This window comes from Siniperca chuatsi, linkage group LG11, assembly GCF_020085105.1.
Source record: "Siniperca chuatsi isolate FFG_IHB_CAS linkage group LG11, ASM2008510v1, whole genome shotgun sequence".
Classification (NCBI taxonomy): Eukaryota; Metazoa; Chordata; class Actinopteri; order Centrarchiformes; family Sinipercidae; genus Siniperca; species Siniperca chuatsi.
This window is the reverse complement of record NC_058052.1, coordinates 8,152,644-8,166,200: the sequence shown is the minus strand read 5'-3', so window position 1 is coordinate 8,166,200 and position 13,557 is coordinate 8,152,644. Positions and strand designations below refer to the sequence as shown.

The following is a 13,557-nucleotide window of genomic DNA, read 5'->3' as shown; positions in this document are numbered from 1 at the left end:
TGAACACAGGCTAATCTAAATTAGCTGCTTGTTCAGTTTTATTTTGACTTTGAACAGAGATACACTTTGGATTTCGTCCGCTGAACAAAGTAATGTTATCTTTGGCAACCCTCAAGGTACGTTAAATGTGAACATTATTGTTTAACATTATGTGTTGTAAGTTTGCACAATTTATTAATTCCAGAATGAATTAAAGGTGCCCTGTGGAGTTTTCTTGTAAACAAACAAAAGTTAGGTGTACATTCAGTGTCACCAAAACGCATCCTCGTGTGCGTGCACGATACAAACAAAACTAGTACCCACTCTTACAGGCATTGCTCCATAGCGCTACTAGTGGTCAAAAACTCCCCACGGTACCTTTAAGTAATTCAAGTGCACAAATGACTCATTTGTGTGCACGAATGACTAGAGTACAAATGGACATTTCAACATTTTCTTTCACTTTTTTCTGACACTAGCCTTTTCTAGGCTCCATAGCTCTCTGACCAATGAAAATACCAGTATCTTATTAGAGTGTCAGTGGTTTCACAAACCTGCCTCATATGTAAATGTGAAACTGTATTCGTTTATTGCTGATTATTTTATTAATTGTTGAGGATTCTGTGGCTTAACAGAATTGGAATAATTGTGTGATGCAGAATTTGCTGAACTGTTAGCCTTGTTAGCTGTTAAAAATGTGTATAATTAGCACCTAAAGCAAATTAACTCTACCGTCCAGTTACCTTGTTGGCTTGTGATTATCTGGTGTGCTTCTATCATTTTATATTCATATCGTTTTTAATTAGTTTAGAAATATGTTTGTGTATCAGTCTTGGAAAGATCTATGAAATATATGAGATGTACATGTTTCCACAAATATAGTATTACAACCAAGCCAATTAAAGTAGATTAAATATTTACTGTATATATGGTAAATGGTAAATGGACTGTACAGTGCCTTTCTAGTCTTTCCGACTACTCTAAGCACTTCACACTATATATCACATTCACCCCATTCACACACATTCATACACTGATGGCAGGTGCCAACTGCTCATCAGTATATACAAAATACACCCATGTTATACTGATTGTGAGTAGGTGGACCTGTTCATTTCACTGTTTTGTGCACTCTTCCTCTTTCTTCTCCTTCTTCTCTCTCTTTCTATTTCACTGACTTATTCCCTCCTTTCCCTGGGCACACAGTCTGTCTGTGTTCTTTATTCTTTTATGGCAGGCCTAGCGCTGAGCCTTCCTCTAATTAGATCAGGAATTATGGTATGGATTAGGTGATGGAGGGGTATGCCAGTTCTTCTGACCATGGTAGCTATTTCAAGTCATCATTTCAAAGTTATGTGCTTAATGCCTTTTCCCCCTCCCCTTCTTGCTTTGCATTATAACACAGCTGCAGGAAGAGTGACAAACACTGTTAATCTCTTGTTTGCTGGCAGTCCATTACAAAGGGGTAAAGCGGGATTTTTCTCCAGCACTGTAAACACTCAAAATTCAGCATTGTCCATTACCTCTTAAACACAGCTGATAACAAGCATCATTAATTAAACTGTGGGAGTAAGTGGGGTTACATAAATTGAAATTAATAATCGGCGCAAACAGAAATAGAATGCATGTTTCCGAATTGTTTCCTCACAAACTCCCAAATGTAGCTACGTAGATTAAGAAGGTTTGGCTCCTGTTTTGCTTGTGATGTTTCCACCAATCCTAGGGATAGGTTTAGTCATGGAGTGCTCTTTTAATTTGTTTGCCACATTCTTACATTTTCCCAGAAAAAAATGATCAAGTAGGCATTTAATTACTTTAAGAAAATAAATCACTTCCCATAGCTATTGTGTTGCTGCCAAGTCTATTGCACATAAGCTGCAAAGAACATGAAACATTTCACCACTTGTATTTGAAATACCCACTGTTGAGTCAATTTGGGGCAGACAATGGCAGGAAATGTTGACTCCGGTTTGTAGTTAGGGAGAAGGTACAGCCTGCAATAGCAAACTAAAGCATATTTTCGACTTAATGGAGAATAATCACAGGAGGCTGATAGACAATCGATATGCATAAGATGCTCATTGTTGGCCATTATGTCATATCTAATTATATCATAATAGCTGGATTTCTGTGTGTAATCATCAATCATCAGTAGGTGTAAATGTCTGAGGCATGATACAAATCAAGACTAGCATGTTGTGTTTAGATTGCTGACATTACAGGAAACACTAGCGAGCCCTCAGAGGACTTCAGCATGCCTGACTGAAGACACAGCAGCCTGTAGCTCTGTTGTCAGGGAGAATCAAGTCAAGACATGCCCATCTACATCTGACAGTAGGGGAGAAAGGAACTGTACCTCCAAATGTTTTTAGAATTGAATTAACTTTATATATTTGAGGGGAGAATTTAATAATTGGACATGAATAGAATCCATAATGTTCATCCAATTTGAGGACAGATTTTACAGGTGAACAAAGGTGGGCGACTCCCATGAGGAACTGCTGGCACTGCAGGCGAAATCACTCTCATGTATAAATAACAGCCCCATTGGGCCGTAATTTCACCTCTGGGAACACACCAATCCACCTGATGAAGACTGATAATCAAAATCTGACAGAAATCTCCAAAACTCCCAAAAGGTGACACCAAATCCCTCATGCGCCAAATTGAGCGATGGTTTGGACAAACATCTGCGAAAAGCCACAGTTGAAATCCATATGGCTGGGAGTTAATTGGCGCGCGCAGGCCCGGGCTTGACGTGAGCATGGATACATAACAGCCTGTGGGTGGGCAGAGGTGGGTGTGGGTTTGAGGTCGAGCCTCGGTCCCCTCGCATACCGTTTCACACGGTTGTCCTGGAGCTTATCTGAGGGGGAGAGGGGGAGAGGGGGAGAGGGGGAGAGGGGGTGAGGATCTCGGGGCACTTCCTGCAAATGGCATGTTAAATGTCTCATTAACGCCGGTGACCTCAGCCTAATCTATCGCCCATTTCCTTACGGGGAGAAGTATTGCGGCCATTAGACAGTGACTAATCAGACATGAAGTGTGAAGATTTTAAAGGTCTTTCCGTGTAGGTTTTTGTTTTGTCAGTTTGTAATTTCAATCAGTAATCTGACATAACAAGAGTGAAGAGGGATCCCTGGTGAGTTTGGCAGGTTTGCTGAAGCCTCAGTAATAAAGACTCACAGTTTTTCCCCCTCAGGTCCTTCCCACATTGGAGAGGCTTGATTCATTAGGACGGCAGGTCTCTTGAGGGAAATCTCAAGGGTCTTCTAACCATACAAGTGACTGGGATAACATGCAAAAACACTCAGAGAGAGGGAGGAAAAACCTCCCTGTCCTTCACTGGAGCACAAGGCGGCACTGACATCATTTGCACGTTTTATTTTTTTACGTCTTTTCACATTCATTCACGGCAAAACACATGAGTTCTTCCTGTCAACAAATTGTCAAAAGCGCTCCACCCCCACCAGACATGGGAATTTCCATTAAAGGCGTTTGAGTCAGAATCAGCGTACAAATATATGACGCGCTCCTGGGAAATCACGGCAACAAGCAGATACATGTTAAAACTCAGGAGAGGCTTCTCATTTGAGCTGGAGAGGGCTTCCCAAAATCCAGATGTGGTGGAAGCACAGAAGGGGCTCAGGCCTCCTCACCAGTAATGAAGCAATTAGACAGACAATTATGAACACCTGTGACGCTGATTGGCACCATGCGGCTCTGTCTCCTTCCGCGGTGCTAAAGACGCCTGAATGTTGCTAAAGTTAACCTCTAACAAGGCCTATAATGACGACGAGGGCCAAAACACACCACACTGATGCACACACACACACACACACACACACACACACATACATACACACACACACACACACACTCACAGGAGGTTCGCATTAGGAAGACGGGCTCATCCCACACAGCCAGTTGCGTCATGTATTATTGAAACCAGCCCTTGTATAAACACAACTCCAATAAATTGGGGTCTCAATTTTTCAGATTCATTAAGGTTAATGCAGTTTTAATTAGTGCTTGATTTGAAGCCTATTAGACGCAATTTATAAGTCCTTTTCGGGGACCTGCAAAATGACGTTGCGTGGGATTAATAAGATAAAAGGCACAAATTGGAATTGTAGTCCCTCCTGGGTTAATGTACAGACTCAGGGATTCCTCTCTTTTCACTGTAACGGCTTGTTTATTTGCACAACTGCTTTCAGGCACATTAAAACAATCTAATGAATAGAGAGCTTTGGCTTCAGGGATTGCATCACCCATTGGATGAACAAATGAAATGGTGGTTATGGCCTGATTAAAAGGATGCTCAGGAAATAGGTTGAAACGGCTGAGGGCTCTATAATTATAAACCAAATAGAGACTGTGACAGCTTTTTACCTATCAGAGCAAGTTTACAGCTCATTCCTGATGCTCCTGTTGGTTTGTTTTAAATCAGACTCTGAGGAATGGTCAAGAGTAAAACTGCTTACTTCAAGTGCTATCAGAGATGCAGGAATTTCAAGCTGAGTGCACATGAAAAACCTAATAAAGTGGTAAATAGGATTGTGGTAGCACTGTACTCAGTAGACAATTTGAGGGGGAAATGAATCCCCCTTGTTAACTTGCCATCCCCCCCTCTCCATCCCCTAGTATCAGAGAGAGTGCAGGGGCAGAGGGGTTGTTTGGTTGAATATGTTAGTCTAGTCTGCCTGACTCATTGATTCTTTATCTGACTGAGGTTTGTTGACTGAGGTAAGTTAGAATCTATGGTCCGTGGTGCTGAAGTAGTAGACTGATTTGTAATTGTGACTTTTTCTCTGAGCCCCGCCCCGATCTACAATATTCTCTAAATTATATACCGGGGGGGGGGGGGTGTTCATGAGTTGGTCCGCTAGTCGCGGCTGAAAGTTAACAAATTGCCTACTGACTGTACTTAACTCTCTCTGTATAGGAATTGTATGAAAATTATTAAGGTGGTGGGGGTGTTATTTTTTGCTCAAGAGAGGGTAGTCTATATTTTTTGGGAGAACAGAGGAGGGTGTTTCAACTTTTTCTCATCCCAGATTTATTTTTTTCATTTATTCTGGGTTTTTTTTTTAAGTCCTCCAATAATTTTCATACAGTCTCTTAGCATTTAGAAGTGTATAAACCCTAATAAATTATTTATAACACATTATAATGTAGTTATAAGCAGCTCCTTTTAACAATTACAAATCCTATGAAGCATCCAGAACTGGTTTATGAATGATTAATAACACAGTTTAACATATCTGTAATCATATTTAATGACATAATAGAAAGTATCAAGGAAATATAATTATATGTTCATTAAGCTTATAAATCTTTTTTGCAGTACATGAAGCTTACAGAGATTAGAGGAATATGTTTTGGCCCAAACAATATTACCATAAATTATAAAGGAATAAATAATGGATATAATAATATAGAGTTAATAAACAAAACACGTTAATCATACCTCATTTGCTGATGATCCTTGATGACTTCACAGTTTTATTATAAGCAAAATCAATGTTTTATCCAGTTCACTTTCTCATCATCAACCAAAATGCCTAAAAACAAGTGTAAGTAAGTTGGGAAATGTATGCTTTATTTACTGATTTACCTTAGCATAATCCTTAGCATATTTTCTCATTGTTGTTTTCTATTAGAGTATGGAAATCTGTATGTGATAAAATCATGTTGGTATCATCAGCAAACAAAATGGGAAAAGAAGATTTACAAATATAATATAACATTAATATAATGGTGGATAAGAAATAATAAGGGTCCTAAAATAGATCCTTGTGGTACACCACATGTTATATGAACTCGTGAAGCCTTTTAACCACTAGTATTAGTGTATTACCATGGAAACCCTACTGTCTGAATATGGCTAACAAATATCAAGAGTAACGGTGTCACTTTAGAAAGATTTTTTAATAAAGGTACCAAGTGCAAATTTATTGTCAGCTGTGTATTTTGTCGACATGTTGTAAAAATCTATTTGTACAATATATACAGTAAATAATAATAAAGACATAATATATAAATAAATCTATTTCATAAATACTTAAAATCCAATAAAATATGGAGACAAAATTTTATTACGGTGTCATATTATGTCAATCATGTATTTTCTGTTTATACACCAGTTACAGATGCTTCACAGAAGGACTTGTTAGTTGTTGACAAATACATTAATAAAAACTTAAAATGTCCTTATATCTGCTTACAAGTACATTATAGTGTGTTATGTGTTTTAAACCATTTGTAAATTGTTTATATATTTCTCATGAATACTAAACTGTATAGTTACATTTTTAGTGACATTTTATTTTTTGGATACACACAGGTTGTGATTTGAGATTTTTACATTGCTAACAGACTCACATCTTTACTTGCTGAACAAATATAAAGTACAATCAGTTATTGCTAGTAAAAGCAATACAACATTAATTACATCTCCTCTTTAATTTGTTTCTGTGGCATAATACAGTTAAGTGATGATTGATTTCTAAAAAAACAAAAACAAAAACAAAAAAACAACCAGAGGCATACTTTGCCAGAGGATCCATTTGTTAATATTGCCAGGTTGTATCTTCAAATATTGAGATTGGAAGGTGGAACTTACAAGGAGACCTAAAATGTGGCACAAAACAGTGTGATCATCCTCTCAACAGGAACATTTAATTTAATTCAGCTGGGCCACACGGGTGTTTTGAAAGCATCTTTCTTTGCTCTCATACAATGTAAAACATCAAAACCAGAGCAAACAGTTAATAACTCCCACAGCGTCAGTATGATAGTGAGCAGGCTTTTGAAACGGTATCGGTGCAGTGGAGATGGCTGAAAATTGCAGGAAGAGGGTGTAGAGCTGAACTGCTGACAGCAGGAGTCACAATACATTAGCAGATCGTCCAACTGGCTGCTCTTTCTGCATGACATTCCCACTGTACTGAGTTGAATTGTTAACACACATTGTTTGACATTGTCACAGCTACATCTTTTTTCCCCTCTGTAGGCAGGAAAATTGTGCTCCAACAGGGTTATGAGACAGGTGGAACTCCTGCGTTTGGCTCGCAGTTTTGCATGTTTGTAAATTGCCACCAGAAGTGAATAAAATGGTCCCATGTGTAAACTCCAGCTCCGCAGGCCCACTTCAGAGACCTGAGATCAATTTTGGTGCATTTATTCTCTGAGAGAGGTTCACACAATGGGAGTTCGGGGAAGATCAGTTTTCAATTGGATAATAGGCTTGTGAAAAGAGGGGATCTAGAGGGCATTGCTTTCACACATTCTTATGGCTTCATATCTGTGTAACACGAACCGTGTACCACTTCGGCCTCAACACCTCCATAAGCCTTTTTTTCCTTAAATCAAATTCAATTTGCACCTACAGCACTGCTACGTCTTTCACTACTATATTGTCAGACCATATTGAAGCTCTTCTTAATGAGATATTCAAACATATAATCAAATTGAATGAAATTATGTCTCTGTTTTCTTTTAATTTTACAGTCATTCGCATCAAGGTTCTATTAGGTTTCAACCAAAGCAAGACGGTTTAGATTTTTTCCTCAAAATGTATGTATCTATCTGTCTATCTACCTTCTATCTTATTTGACTGTATTAACATTAGTGGACAGAGCAGCTAGTCGAGGTCTAAAAGGTGCCGCTGACACTGTCCTCCTCTGCTCTCCTTTAACCCACTGCAGCCACTAGATGGGGTATGATAACCACAGAGAGGCTCTCCCAGTGGGATGCCTCCAGCTCTGGTGGGTGCTGCTACTCATGGGAGAGGTGAGGAGAGGAAATTGTCTGCCATGTTTACAACAGATCCCTATCAGCTTCTCATTTGTTTGTTATTGTTTCTTTCCTATTTAAATAATTCTCAAACTAATCTAATGTTTAACTTTAGAATAAAGTATTTATTACACATGGGCAGTAACAGTAAAAGTCAGTTGTAAAAGACTCCACTGGCACTATTGCTGATTCAGTTTTCTTGGATGAGACTGGTTATCAGTTTCCAGTAGCTGCAGATTTTAATCGGTATAAAAATGCTCATTAATTCAATTAACCACATAGTTTTGCAATTTAGATTTTTCCATTTTTATTGAAATACTTCACTTCCTGCAAGAACAATTGATATTACAAGTGTATGCAAATGTTCTTTTAAATGTATTTGATAAGAAGGAAACAAGTCATTTCGAAAGCAATAAATAACAGTAAACTGTGTAGGAGCTCAAAATAATTTGATTCAACAGTCAACTTTACAAGAAGAAGATAAACACTGCTCTTAATACTTGTTCATTGAGTGCTTTTCCATTTCTATTGAATAGTTTAAAGGGCAGAAACACAGTAGTTTTTTTTCCTGCTGAAGAAAAGGAAACTAATAAAGTTGGTGTTCAATTTAACTTAAATGTACAGCTTAGATGTACTATCATTTAATTTACATTCTTTGCTAGGTCAGTTCCCACAGTTAAAATGCATACAGTACAAACACACAGATGGTCTTCTTACAACCGACGATGTGTTGCTGTGACATGACCCTCTAATCTCTCTCCTTGGATCATAACCTCACTCGTTTACAGCAAACTGTAAAGCAGGGAAACACATTAAAATGTACTTTTTTTACTCTTTGAAACTTCACCTCTGAGTATCTAAAGTCTAATATCTTTGAACAAGTGTAAACAGATTAAAACAAGTGGACCAAAATGTATCTTTTTAAATAATTTTTTAACAGGAATTGACAATAATAATAGGTAAGAAACAGCTGTGATGGTAATAGCACCATAAATAAAAAGAGATTTAATGGTTATTAATTTGTTGACTCCACTACGATGCTTGGAACAGCTGTACAGAGATTGCCCAAACTGGGGTTCAGGAACTCTCACAGGGATCCCCAGTATAACAAGGACTTATTATTTTACTCACTCTAGATTAAACCTGTATTAAGATCGACATGAACGGTTGTAATCTGAGTTTTTGTCTGTTTTCTCCTACCTACAGTTCAGATAAATAACAAAACCCTCTCTCAACAGCGTCCCTACTTTGCAGTGTTACATATTCAACACCATGCTGACAAACAAACAAAACAATAATGAAAAAATCTTAATTTGTCTATTGAATTTATTTCATTTATAACACACAGCTGGATTACTTGTGATCATAAATTGAAACCATGAATGTTTTTTTTATGACAGGCGTCTCTGTCAGCTTTTGCATAAGTGCTTATGATTGGTTGAAATCAGTCAAAATTCATAACATAAACTGTACTTGTGCCAGCAGTCCTTCAAACGGTTAAACAAATATTTTGGGGTAAAAGATGACCTCTCATAATTGCATTTCTCCCCTGCTTGTGAAGACTATTTTCAAAGGCTACTGTATTGTACCATTGTGTGTGTGTGTGTGTGTGTGTGTGTGTGTGTGTGTGTGTGTGTGTGTGAGAGATACAGAGAGAGATCTTTGAAGAACATAAACAGCAACATGATTTTCTTGAGCTCTGTAAATCATTTCAGACTAACTGAAAGTGTAATTTCTTTTGCCAGTCACTGAGGTTTTGGATGCCTAACTCTTGTAATACCTCTCATAGTCTGCCAAAATGTTTAAATTACCTTTTATATTTTATTGGAGACATAACTTTGACACTGTACATATTCCTGAGCAGACAATTGTTTCACATTCCCTCAGTTTTATTGAGCTGTTATTTGCAGTGGAGCCTGCAGTAATAACTCTGTGGTAGTTTTATTCTAATGATCTGGGTAAAGGGAATGTATTCTCCTTTATCTGCATTAATGCTTTAAATGGTTCATAGACAGTTCATTCACATCAATGGCCAAAATAGATTTATTTTACTTGGGGCACCTATGTCAACAGTAGTTACAAGAATTACTCTGGATGCGATCCCATTATAGGATGTCAAATATTTTGATGCTATTGGTAAATGGCAGAATGGTGTGCAGGACAACAACTGGATGGCAATTCTGCAATTTCTGGATCAGAATAAAAAATATACAGCCTGCCTGCTCACCTCTGCAATCTCAGGGCTCACCCCAGCCGGCAATGTAATACTGAACAATGAATTTTAAATAAAGTCAAACATTTGCTTCATGCTCCTCCGCAGTTTAAACAAGACATTTCTGATGGAGACGTGTGGATTTATTGTAAGTAAGAGATATAAGAGATAACTTAATCCCCAATTGGATTGTAAACCCCACCTCCACTTCACATGGCTCCACCCTGTCACACCGCTTTCTTGACCTTTTGTCTCATTTCTCGGCGGGTAATGAATGCTTTCGGACTATTTCAGACAAAAAGATCTTGCACATAGTCCGGAGCATTGGAATGTCATATCAGAAAATCACCCAATCAGCATGCTGGTGTTGAGAGCAAACAGAGAGGGAGGCCGCAGCGCACGCAGAACAGTGGTGGACTGGGTCGTCTGGATGTCAATATAATAGACTGGCTTATGATGTGTAAATAACACACCACTTAATGGTCCTCTCCCACTCTGTCAGAGCATTTTGAATCACACGGAGGGCAGCGTCTTCCTCTTCACTCACCACTCCACAGGGTTCATCATCCATCCAGCTCGCCTCTTTCATCCACGAAATATAAGAACAACAGCTAAGAGAGATTTTACAAAACAGAGATTATGTGAGTCTACAGTAATATTACAAGATATTCTGACAGTATATAACTGTTTATTTATGTTGGTTGTGGGATTGATGTGAAATATGTTTCTTTTTTGTTCTAGTTCTAGTTAAGTGAAAAATCCAAAATATACATTTCTCTACTACAGTTGTTTCTACCTCCTTCTCCTATGGCCAACTCTGTCTCTTTGTATATCAAGAAAACAAATAAAGAGAAAGATGGGGCATCACAAAAAATTGTTTTTGACATGAAGCTGTTGCATTAGTATTTTACATGTAACAAAGAAAATATGCTACCTTGAAAAACCCTCATGTTGCCCTCAAAATATACATTTCAAGTCAAACTGAACCTGAAGCTACTTATGAAGGTAACCATTTAAATAAATAACTATTGTTAACTATTGTAATCCATTTAAATAAATAAGAATAACGTTTTACAACTTTTATGTATCTTTAAATGATTATTTGTGATTACTGCAGATGCATGTGAATTCCTTTACTGAATTAACTGGAATATTCAGTGATGTAGTTATACGTTCCTTTAAGCCATAGATGTTTTATGAAACATTTTTGTCAAAAGGATGAACACATGTAGACATGTTTAAAATGTAATTATAATTTATGCCCCTTTTCCATAGTTTGTATAATTAATTTTAATTCTGAATGTGCTTAAACACTGGTAAAACTAAATAAAAGTTCTTTTATTTTTCATTCTTGGTTGCCTCTAAACTTTTCCATTTGTTGTTTAAACAGAATAAATATACCTAAGTAAGTCCTGACTCCCTGAATGTCAACATTAAAATCCAGCATTTGCTAAACATCATAATTAATTCTGCCAGATGAATGAATACATGCAGGGTAGCAGACATATTTAAAAAATATTTACAAAACAAATATGCCCCAGAGACATACTCTGACATATGGGGTAATATTTTTGTGAATTAATAATTACAATATACACTTACGTGGTTTTTTAAAGTGTTTGATGTTGGGTGTTCTTCCAGTGGTGGAAAACACCATTACATTTATTGCAATAGCCTTGAAATTACAAGACTAAGTCAGTGACACTCTCACTGTGTATTTGCTTTATTTGTTTACAAATTTGAACAATTTTGACATTAATACAATGGAATGCTTTCTGTGTTAATTACACACTCTGCGGCATTCAAATGAGGTGGAACTCTCTGTAGATAGAAGTAAGGGGAGAGCATCTTCACCAAAATAAAAGAAGTATAACTACAGTTTAAATCATCCACACACACAATAATGTGTTGGTGCTGCAGGATAAATACACACAGGTAAATACAGGGTTGAAGTCAGTTGTATAAGCTGTAGTCACTTGGATAATAACTTACATGATGACAAGTCATTCACACCTGCTGATGACATACGTCAGGCATCATTACTGTCCCTTCCATTATAGACCTGCTGTATATGTGATACTCTCCCCCTGCAGTAATAAATAGATGTGACCTCAGTGAACGTATCACTCATGAGCCGTCTTTGATTTGGTCACTATTTCCGTCACACCCTGGAGACAGCAGCAGTTCCCACATCCACTAACCTTGGAGTCTCTTTAGAGCTCTTTCCAAACCCGCTGCTCAAGGTTGCATCCAATCTGTCTGTTGTTTTTCTACATTAGCAAATCTCAACCCTCCTTCACCCCCGAGCCCCTCTTGAAAACTAACACCTGAGTGTAAGGGCTGTAGTGAGAGGTGGCGTAGGAGTGTAGGTATGGGGTGGGTCAGATAGGGTGATCAAAAACAAAGCAGAAGGATAAAAAATATAATTTTACCTCCCCCATAATCCCGGACCTCCGAGAATGACCTTTGATCTTGCAGCATGTGTGGTATGCTGAGCCGCCTGCTCGTGCTGCATGCCGCTCTGATCCTGGGAAGCAATCACCGAGCGCACTGCTATCAGAAAGGCTGCTGGGGAAACACTCTAAGCCTGAGTCTCGAGGTGAGCGCCGAGCAAAAAGCAAATGTGCAGGGATGGAAAAAATAACCAAGTGCAGCCAACCACATAGAAAACCTGATGGGCCAGAGCGCGGCATGATAAAGGTAAAGTGGATACTGTATCTACAACACAGCCTGAGGACGGCTGTGATTCAACACCACACAAAAATGGAACGATCTCAGCCGGTGAAATGTTGGCTAACAGAAGAGAATCATTTCACCCATTATTTCAATTAAGAATTGTATTAGTGTATTAGTTTATATAACTCAAAATTACATAAAGATCTTACTTGTTAGCATTTAAAAAAATGCAAAATGAATACCATATGAGCTTATAATGTTTGTTGTGGTTGAAATAACTTCAAAATATACTTTTTAAAATTATATTTTTTACATAATCAACACAGAGATATATTTTCTTAATGTTTCATATGTTTTCAAAGGTGTCAAGTCCAACCAGTGAATCTGTAATCACTGTTTCACAAGCTCCAGGGCCTTAGGCATGGCAAATTCCCTGCATGTGCGTTTATTTGATTGTTTAAGAGCGATTTCCGGAAACCAAGTTTTAGACGGCCAGGAGCTGCCTTGTAACAATTATGGGGTTAAATGGCAGTTGGCCACACAGGAGGGCATTTGCCTGCTGGCAGCCCCTTCCTGCTCTGCAGGGGTCAAAGGTCACAGACTTTTCAGGAAAAGTCCATTTCTCAAGCACCCTGAAACAGGTGGAGGCCCGGACAACCCTGTTTACTCAAACAGCACGGGGAAAATGGGAAAAATTAAACTGACCCCCTATACACTTGGTGAGAATAACTGTGAACTTTTTAGGCTTTTTTAGGCTCTTTTGGTCATGTATTCATGAACATCTTTTCCCAATCCAGTGATCTCAGAATCTATTCATGTCTTTTTCAGACTTTCTTCGAGAAGCTGTTTCATCTGCATTCATACTTTATAGCAACTCCGATTGACTGAGAGGG

At 38.1% G+C, this 13,557-nt stretch overlaps 1 long non-coding RNA gene across 1 annotated transcript; it reads left to right on the top strand.

Annotated features, from left to right (window-relative positions):
* The first annotated feature begins 6,058 nt into the window (after positions 1-6,058).
* Positions 6,059-11,336, top strand: LOC122884845. Its single transcript, XR_006379990.1, has 2 exons — positions 6,059-7,773; positions 10,491-11,336. It is a non-coding gene; the product is annotated as an uncharacterized LOC122884845 (long non-coding RNA).
* The last annotated feature ends 2,221 nt before the right edge of the window (positions 11,337-13,557 follow it).